The 8,211-nt window shown below is 41.3% G+C and overlaps 1 long non-coding RNA gene across 1 annotated transcript; it reads left to right on the top strand.

Moving 5' to 3' along the window:
• The first annotated feature begins 393 nt into the window (after positions 1–393).
• Positions 394–3,770, top strand: LOC138066209 (uncharacterized). Its single transcript, XR_011139452.1, has 3 exons — positions 394–459; positions 3,336–3,439; positions 3,527–3,770. It is a non-coding gene; the product is annotated as an uncharacterized lncRNA (long non-coding RNA).
• Positions 3,771–8,211: the final 4,441 nt, after the last annotated feature.

Here is an 8,211-nt window from a genome sequence, read left to right as displayed (position 1 = left end):
AAGCCATTAACTACAATCCTCAGTGGTCCAAAAATTGCAATAATTTTTTTCCCCCCATACCTTGGAGAGCAGGAGCTCCAGAAACAGTTCACAGGATGGAGATAGTGATGACTTATCTCCCCAGTCTGTAACCAAAGGAAACTGGTCTGGACATTCATCTGGTTCCCAAGGCAACCGAGCAATATTGACCTCATCATCCTTTGATGATTTGCCTAATTCCACAGCTGGGAACTCAAATTACTCAGCAGTCCCCGTGACAGTAGGGTCATCTGCTGATCATGAGTGCAAAATGCACTTCAACTGTTCAAGAACCACTAGGGGGGCACTTTTAGCTTATTACCTTGGGCTTGTGGCTGCAGATCTTCTGGGCTGGAGCTGGTCCCTGTCCAGCCAGCTCAGAAGACAAGCAGAGCAGATGCACAAGTGTCACACCAGTAGGTCCCTCAGCTCTGAAATCAGGCAAGTTACCAACCTCTTCTCTTTGGTGCTCATTTGTAAAAGAGGTTTCTTACACTTTAGGAAGCTGTAATTCCTATTCTTTATTTACTTAATCTATACTTTAATATATTCTTCATTCATTTCAGAAATGACTGCAACGTGCTGGCATCTTTAAAAGTGATTAAAGAAGTATTGTCCCTGCCTTGATGAGTTTTTTGATAAAGCCCTAATTCTGCATCTTTATGCAAGTGGGCATGCCCTAACGTCTCTCTCGGATGTCAGACTTGTTCTTCCTTGCTTACGTTAGTTTTACTTTAAACAACAAAGTACTGTCAGCAGAAGTTTGTTTTGCTTTTTGTATAAGTGTACAAATGAACACTCCCATTGACTTCAGTGGGGTTGAGGTTTCGTTTGTAAAGTTATGAACCTCCAAGGAGTTTCTGCAGCTCAGTGAGTATAATGTAAGTCTAGAAGTGCAAATGGCTGTTGGTCTTTTATTGACTTATTAAATGGTGTTGCTTTCCTTCTGATACGTTAGTTACAGCTATTTATACAGTGACCATTGTCATCTTTGCGATCAGCTCACTCTGGGACTAGATTTTACAGTATGGAGGGTGTTGAGATCAGTCACAGTCTGGAAATTCCTGCAGACTCTGCACACATCTGGATCGGTCAAGGATGGAACTTTCTCTCTTACTCTGAATTTCTCTGAATTAACGTTATTTAATTTTCTCTTTCACACCCTTTTTGCAGTTGTTGGAACCTTGTCATCTTTGGCTCCCACACCCCTTGCTAACGGGATATATTCTCATACATTCCACCTCAACTCTTTTAGCTTTAATGTTGAGAAAAAAACTACATCCTCCATCACCATTATAAGTACTAGCAAGAGAAAGTGCTAGTTTCTTTCCACGGAAGGTAGAGCAATCCCACTCATTTAGAGAGCAGATTATGCAAAGAATCAGTCTTATTTCTTGAAAGCAGTGCTACTTCTCAGTGGTGTGAATGAGTGCAGCAATGCTGACTTGAAGGAAACTATGCTGGTTAATTCCATCTTGGGACCTGGTCCATGTACACCAAAGAAAAAAACTATTAAAATACTTATTTAGTAACAACATTAAGGAATGTGCATAAAGTCCAACTCAAAACTTGTTGACTCTCCCAAGAAAGTCCCTCTTTCCTTCCACCTCCTAACTAATTTTAATGCTCATTTTGCCTGAGATACGGGATGGAGAAAATAAATGTCATTTCTTCTTTTCTCATGAAAAAAAGGCTTGTCTACATGAAAGCATTGCTGCTCACTGTTGCATGAGATCAAAGTTGCTAATTTGCATGGCATATGCCCTACATTGTAGGACATTGTTGGACATTCTTTTACTCAGTTGGTAGAAGAATCTTGAGGTTTTGCAAGAGAAGAATGTGATTCTCCTTGATGGAATTTGAAAGAGGATCTACTGCTGTCACTTCCAAATGGTTATTGTGTGTGTCAGCACTACATCACTGATGTTTTAGGAAGAAGCCAGTTTTATTAAATTTCTTTCCATAATGACAGAAAATTCTTTAAGAACTTTCATCATCTGAAGTTGCAGATCTTATGTTATGTACTACCTGACTCACTTCACAAAATGATCTTTAATTCCAAGAATAGAGGGAAACATAGAATTGGATATAGCGGGCAGTAGCCTGAGGCCAAATTTCAAAGGCCCTGACATATCTAAAGGCGTAGATGGAGGTCTAATCCTTTTTCAGTGTAATAGACACAAACACTTATATATTGGTTTCCAAAGGGTAATTTCTTAAAGCAGACAACCACTATTAGTCCCCAAACCAGGGGGAAAAAACATGTAAACAGAAAAATGAAAGAATGGTGGAGACAGGAAGGACTGTTTGAAGAAAGTTTGAAGAAAAGTTTGAAGAAAAAATGGTAGAAAATTAATTCGGGAAGCAAAAAGGTACAAATAGAAATGGATAACCAGAACAAAAGGAATTTTTTACAGATATTCAGATACAAAGCCCACCCTAGACATAATATTAATCCAGCTATTAGCTGGTAGAATTCTCAACAATAATGCAGAAAAGGCAGAAGTTCAATCAATATTCCTATTCAGAATCTGGGGAAAAGCCGGTTGATTCAGAACAGGATAATGAAAAAATGCTTTCCATTCTAGCAGTAACTAAGGAATGTGTTAAATAGCAGATATTGAAGTTAGAAACATTAAAATTAGTGGGTCTGGATAATTTGCATCCAAGATTTTAAGATCGATAGTCAAGGAGCACACAGACCATTAATTTTGATTTTTAACAAGCAATGGAGCATTGGGGATGTTCCAGAGGACTCCAAGAAAGCTACTGTTGTGCCAATATTTAAAAAAGGTAAATGCAGTAACCCAAGTAATTATAGGCCTGTCAGCCTGCCTTCGATCGCATTCAAAATAATGGAATGGCTGATATAGTGCTTGAATAATACGGAATTAAAAGAAGGCGATAGAACTGATGACAATCACAATAGTCCTTGTCAAACTAATTTAATGTCATTTTAAATCAGATTTCAGGTAGAAGTGATTGAATTTACAGTTTTGATGCAATAGATTTAGCCTTGCATAAAGTGTTTGTACTGTTTGACATTTTGATTATTCAAATAGAGGCCCGCTCTGCAAACAGTGATTAAAGAGGGAAGTTTGGTGGAGTGCAGCCATCTGCATCTGAAACTGTAATCCTGAAAACTCTGCTCAGTGGCTGTCCAGAATGGCCTAATCTCAGTTTTCAGCTGAAGGAGTTTCCTAGGCAACTGAGATTCTGCTTTTGTCCACTTTCAGAAGACACCTCAGTCCTGAGAGGGCTGAGCAGGTTAGTATCAATATCATAACTATACATTTGTCTGCCTATTTCGTTTATAGAGCTCAGTCCAAGGAGTGCGTTCGCAGAACACTTGAAGGATCAACCTGTGCACAAAACGCAAAAGCAGATGCAGTCGTCTTTTAAAGCACGATCACAGGAAAAGGTCTTTCGTCCAGTTACTCAGTGGTCAGAGCACTCGTTTGCCCACAACAGAAAAACACTAACTTGAATTCTTTCCTCTGTTGAACAGATTTCAGATACGCTTATCTCACTGATTTCTCACCATTTATTGGTGCATGGTGGTGATGGAGGAAAGAAGGATTGAATACGCATTAACAGGGGCTGCAATCCTGGCCTAAATTAAATTACAGTCACAATTGCTCTCGTGAAGCGCAATGAATCTCAAGATAAATTCTGCAAGTGAAACTATGTCAAGAAGAAAGGCAGAGAATATCATATTACTGCTCCATAATTATCCTACAGACGCAAATAGGGATAATAAGTTTATCCAGGGTCACTTTATAGTCAACAAAGACCCCCGAGAGGTCAGTTTGTCCATATCTATCCAGGTATGCAAGACCTATGGGATGAATTCCGATTAGAGGTTCTCCTTTCTCTCCAGTTAGACTGCACAAATAGTTAAAGTTAGGAGAAAGAGGTCCACACATATGCATGGATCAGAAGGGGCTCTTCAGTTCAGCTAGGATGAAAGCCAATGGTGTAAGCATTATTCTAGCAGTCGAAAAAGAATCTAGACAAAATCAGGAAAGAAATAAGGCTTTTATCAGTGAAGGTTACTGATCAGCTATTTACCCAAGCTACGTTGGATTTGGGGATTTTTTTTACATTTTTTTTCCTAAAATCCATTCTTTTGTCTATCACAGCTGCTGAAACAGGAATTAAATCCACGAACTCCCAGAGCTTGTCTTATATAAGAGGTTGTGACAAGATGATCACAGAGGTTCCATCTAGTCTTAAAAGATCCAGCAAAAAGCACTCAGGACAAACAAACTAAAAAACCCGAGCCCATGCAATAAGAAGCTTTCCCTGCCCAGGAAAGCAGATAATCTAAATAGACAGGACAGGCTGTGGTGAGAAAAAGAATGTGTTATCTCTGTTTCACAGATGGGAAACAGAGGCACAGAGAGATTAAATGATTTACACAAGGCTTGTGTCAGAGCCAAGAATGGAAGCCAGATCTCCTGAATTCTGTATTGCTACCTTAACAACAAGACCTTTTCCTTCTCTGACCGTAGCCTTAAAGAGGGAAAGGTCCATACTGTTTTATACATAAAATTGTGCCATTGCTTACAGAATAATCTGATAAAGGATGGAAATCCTGTACAAATACCATGCATCTGGTGTTCTAATTTCTCTTCTATCAGACCGACTCCTCTTTCCTTCCTTCATCTTTCCTTTCATCCTCTTTTTCCTTTGTTTTCATTGTCTATTGCAAAGGACACTGGTGTCAATAATAGTAGAAGAAAGCACTGCTATCTCAGTGTAGGACTGAGAAACTGCATGTTCAGACCATCTAACTTTTCAATGTATAGTCAAAATAGTATCTTCACTGGAAAACTAGACACAGCTGGGCATATAACTTCCAAGAAAAACTAAAAAGGGGCATTTCAGGTGTGCCTGTCTTATTATGACCACGTCCGAATACATTTTCAAAGGAGTCAGTAATGACCGTAACGGTCTGCTCAGCTGAGTTGGCTAGGTTCAATTATGTCTAAATCCTTAAATATTTCCCTTCTATATCTTAGCATTTCACACTTGATTCTGGCCCCATTTTCTAAGCCTCTTTAGGTAAAATCGTGCCTTTTTTTATATTGATAGCAGGATACTGAAATGGGGTAGTACTTTGGGCAGAACCTGTAAATACTCGTTTTTTTTCTATGGCAATTCTGAGAGCACCAGTTCCTCTCCTGGCTTATGAAAGTCTTGGAACAAGATTGTCTGCTAACGCCTCAAAACCTTCTGAGCTGGCAAGACTTAGAGAGATCAACATATGAGAACGTTGCCCATTCACAGAACAGGAGATTATTCAAGGGGATATCAGAGCACTTTCAGTGTGCCTATGTAGCGAGAGAGGGTTCGCCATGCTTGGATAAGGGAGGACAGCTTGCCCAGGGCCCTGTGTTTTAAGAGGTTAGAGAGGGCCCCAGCTAGTTGCATAATGATACCCAGAAGGTCATAACCTCCATCTTTGCTCTGGGACCCCTGGAGCCACTGCTATTGCTTGGCACTGAAATGCAGCCACCTCGGTGGCACGGGAGACGATGGTCAGCCAACAACATTGCTCGGCATTTTGTTTTAGGAAGGCAAGTGAAGGCTGTTGCAGCAGCAATTCTTATTGAGCAGGATGCAGATAGTGCAAAGTAGTCTTACATGGGTGCAAGGTAAAGGTGATCCTGCTGAGAAAAGTAGCTCGGGGTTTTGCTGTTGTATAAAAAGTTCTGGTCAAAATTCAGAGAACCTGAACCTCTTTCCAGCTAGATACACTCTGGGTATAGCTGCCCAGAATCAGGTTATCCTGCTGGCTTCCCTATTAAAGCAGACATAAGGAATAGTACTGTGAGAATTACAATGCCTTTTTATGGAAAGATCAATGACACGTCCTCAGCTAGAACGCTGTTTTTAGGTGAGCGTAGTTTCACCTCATAAAAGATTATATGGCTGACATATTTTTAAGTCCGGAGAAGAGCAACAAAACATGTGATGAAGAGGTATGGAAAGACTTTGAGATGAAGATACGGACGATTGAGTAGCGGGAAGTGGCAAGTAAGAGATGTCCCTGCTATATATAAAATAATAGATGGTGCAGAGAGGTCATGTGGTCACTTTTGTATACCCTCTCTTGTAATAAATATCAGATAGACACTCAGAAGTAAAAGCAACAGGTTTAAATCTAGAACAGCAAATGCTTTTCTAACACAGCATCTCTGCCACGGCCTTGAGAAAGCACTGAGGTAAAGTGCTCAGCAGGATTAACAAATATTAGAAATTTCTATTGACATTAACTATATTTACAGTTAAACTATCCAGGGTAAAAAATAATATATTAGTTAATATTTTGACGTAATATTGTGCTATTAACTCAAACCTACGCTTCGGGGCTTGAGACAATGAGCGCTTCCCACTGACAGTGAAACGTGACCGCTGGGCATGTTTTTGGATGGGCATTGCCCATTGCAGGGGGGTGTTTCTTCGGCCTTTGTTCCTGGCAAGCGGCAGAGACAGGATTTCAGGCTAGCTGGACCTCTGATCTGATCCATTCTGGCATTTCAGACGTTTGCTCAGGCAGTGCTCCGGGAGCTGGCTCCTGGCTGTGCTGCGGCTGGCTGCCGAGCGGCGGCTGGCCGGACTGCCGTGCCTGTGGCGGGGGGCCGGGCTCCAGCAGCGTTTCTCGGGGCTGGCCCCACTGGTATTTCTGCCTGCCAAACTGGAGCTTGCAAAATGTGGGTTCCGCTTGGCAACGGCGAATGTGGCGTGTTCAGACAGCTTTGAGGTTTCACCCAAATTGCCCGCCCTGCCCTACAACACACCACCTGTGCAAAACTAGCTCTAGGCAGGAAATGGAAGAACAGATCAGGCCTAATTCAATTAAAAACAATCCTTAAAACAAACTGTGCACAGTCTTCTCCGCACGCCATCTGCATAGGAGCAGGGGGCATGTGCTTGATTCATACTGTGATTCAAATGGAAGTGAGAGTAAATTGAAGGCTGATATACATCAGTGCTGAGGGCAGGATTTAGACAAGTGAACAGTTGTTCGTACAACAAAAACAGATAATGTTGTCAAGTTTGTTCCCTAACCGTGGATTCAATCAAACACTCACCAGACTCTAGCAAAATCTCCACAACCTTTATTGCTTCCTGTACACTCACTTAAATCTTGCCTAACCCTTTCCTGTCCCAGCACTGGTTTCCCTCTTCCTCCCTAGGGTGGTATTAGCGTCTGCCCACTAAACCATGTCAGCAGGTGAAATTTATAGATGGGCTATGGCAAGCTATTTATCGTCATTTTTGTAATTTCCGTCCCTACTCCCCATTAAATGCAATAACCTTTTGAGCATGCCAACCATCCAAAATCCATTGCCATGTCCGAAAGATTGCTTGTCCTGTCACATGAACGTGGCAATTCCCTGTGCCATGGTACTGCTGTGGGCACTTAAAGGTATTTTGGAACCTTTTTTTTTTCCGTAAGAAAAACAAGCATGCACATGAAATAGGACTTTTACAGGTTTTGCAAATAGGTTATTCCCCTTAATGAGTCTCTTTATTGAGCAAAGTCCACAGTCACAAGGAGAAATGGTAATAAGCATTTCCTCTCAGCACTTGGAAACCACAGAGAGTTTGGCCATCCGTCACTGAATGCGGATCTCCAGGAAGCAACAAACATGTTGCAGTTTTTCCTTGCATTTGGTGTCTCCGTCCTCCTATCCTTCACCCACATGATACTATTTCTCCCTTCTTTCTATCAAGCAAGAGACTCCGATATTTTAGAAAAGATTCTTATTTAAGGAAGTAAACATACATTCGGAAAGGAGTTATCTCAAGTTCACGCAAGCAAAACAAAAGTGATCACAAACGGTTGGAGGGTGCCTTTTCCCTGCTCACAAGTTTGCCATAATCCAGCATGGGCAAGGGAGCAGGGGTATCGTCACGGGTCGGCGGTGCCACGGGGCTGCTGTGATTGCTACCTTAGAGCTCCAGGGCAAAGACACACCGATGGGACAGATGACTTGGAAAGTCCACTCCCTCTAAATATCTCCATTTCCTACTCTGACTCTGCTGCTCTTTTCTAGAGTGAGCAATTATGAACTGACACCTGAGCTGTGACAGGAAGATTGATACATTTCTGTATGTAAGAAATTACTAATGAATAAATTATTTTGAAAAAATTTTCTGAGAATAGTAGAAAGAATTTAC

This window comes from Struthio camelus, chromosome 2, assembly GCF_040807025.1.
Source record: "Struthio camelus isolate bStrCam1 chromosome 2, bStrCam1.hap1, whole genome shotgun sequence".
Classification (NCBI taxonomy): Eukaryota; Metazoa; Chordata; class Aves; order Struthioniformes; family Struthionidae; genus Struthio; species Struthio camelus.
This window is presented reverse-complemented; position numbering and strand designations above follow the sequence as displayed.